This window comes from Limulus polyphemus, unplaced genomic scaffold (assembly GCF_000517525.1).
Source record: "Limulus polyphemus unplaced genomic scaffold, Limulus_polyphemus-2.1.2 Scaffold1846, whole genome shotgun sequence".
Taxonomy (NCBI): domain Eukaryota; kingdom Metazoa; phylum Arthropoda; class Merostomata; order Xiphosura; family Limulidae; genus Limulus; species Limulus polyphemus.
In genome coordinates this window covers 81842-84022 of record NW_013667456.1, presented here as the reverse complement: position 1 = coordinate 84022, position 2181 = coordinate 81842, and positions in this window count along the sequence as shown.

The following is a 2181-nucleotide window of genomic DNA, read 5'->3' as shown; positions in this document are numbered from 1 at the left end:
CCATTCAAATTTGTATAGGTAAAAAAAATCTCTCGAAAATCTGCAGAAAAGTTTCAGTAAAAATCTCTAAAAATCTGCTCTCTTAGCAAAATTATATTAAATATGGGAATTAACTCTCGAGTTTCTGACACAAAAAAGAAACTGACTGTTGCCTGTTTGATTAGTTGGCCAACAGGCAGTGAAGATCACAAATGAGTCCACTCACAACTACTTCCTGATTCGCTGACAAGAATAACTCGGCATGCTAATTAAAAAGCACATTGTTATTCCTGCAAAAGAATCAGACAAGAAGATGACTAATCTTCAGTTGACCCAATTAGCACCAGGGGAAAATTAAAGTTAGAAACTTGCTTGAGCACTGCTATGTTTCTACCTTCTGAATTATAGAGAAAAAGAAAAATATGAACTTAATTTTTAAGCTAAAAGTGTGAAAAACATGTAGTATATCAAAGTACTACACTAGTGTACGAAGATGACAGTTTACCAATTCCTATTTCGACATTCCAATTGCATAGAAATCCATAGGTGCTGCATTTGGCGACTTGGCCTAGTATATCTTTGTATAGAATAGAATGAATATCCATTTCGTTCTTCAGCTGATTGAAGTATGCAAGGTTGAATGAATATATCACGAAAGTAACTTATGTACATGTGACTTGTGTTGTTCGTTTTTCCAATGGAGATCATGTTGCATACTGTTACCTGGGGTACGTGGATGGCTTTTGTCACTCATCTTTGTGTTCATGGATTTCCACCTGTTTCAAGACATCACATTTTGGTTACCACAGTTGGGGAATGACTTGTTGCAGATCTCTTTCTGGATCATCCAGGTGCCCGAAGTTAATCCATATTCCTATTTTCTAATCACATTACAGACAAGGGATATCCTTTATGTTGGAGATTCTAAATATCAGATTTGAACATCTTTATGATGTCTGAATGTATGAATATTTTGCATCGAGAAGAGCTGTTACACACCCTTCTAAAAACAATTAATTTTCGGTGGCATAAATCCACCTACCAAACATCAAACAACGTCGAATGTATTTATGATAGATGACATTTTAGCGCGATATTATATCAGCTGTGGTTATCAAGTGACTTGCGGATTTGAATATTAAAAATTGTTTAACATAATGTACTCAACTAAGCGTGCACAGTGGCGTGCCCACTGGGATGACAAGGTGTAGGGCAGTAGGACACATTAGGAGTTAGTTTTGCCCCCACTGTTATGGCAATGTTAATATTTTTGGAAGGGATAGTCATATTATGTAACTTGAACTCACAGAAACTTGTTTGTTGTTAAGCGCAAAACTATGTCGATGTCCTCTTTAACACCTTCCCATTTGCATATGTTTTCCCATTAAGATGGTGTTGCAGCGAACGAAAAAGATGGTAATCTGATGGTGCCATATCTGGAGAATATGGTGAGTGGGGGAGAACTTACCAACTCAACTCCATAATCTTGTGTTGCGTCAAATGTGCCACATGTGGGCGTGCATTGTCATGGAGAAGAACACCTTTCCGATTAATGAGTAAAGGGCGTTTCTGATGAAGGGCTTGATTTAAACATTCCAGTTACTGACAGCAGATCTCTGCATTTATGGTTTGTTGTGGATTGAGGAGTTCGAAATGAATTACTCCTTTGATGTTCCACCAAATGCAAAGCATCACTTTCTGCAGATAGAGTCCGGGTTTTGGGGACGGAAGTGGTTTTGTCTAGGACTGAGCCATTGTTTTTGGCGTTTAATATTCACATAGAAAATCCATTTTTCATCACTGGTGGCAATTCTGTCCAAAAATGCCAGAAGAGACAAGTGGAAACGATGATTATTGGAGAGTTCGTGAGGCACCCAAACACCTTCTTTATGGAGTTTTCCCATATTCCTTAGATGTTTACTTAGTGTTTCATGAGAGACATGCAATTTCAGGGCCATTTCACGAGTTTGTTGCCTTGGGTTAACCTAAACAAGCGTCTTCAGAGCATCAGTATCAATTCCAATATGTCGGCTCATGCCATTACAGTTTTTAAAGCTAAAATCACCTGAACAAAATATGCTGAACCATCGTTGATACTTACGAACGTTCAAAACATTTCCAGAAACTTTTTGATATTCTTTATGGCTACATAAAGCTTTATGGTTTCCCTTCTTGTATTCAAACAGCATTCCATGATGAATG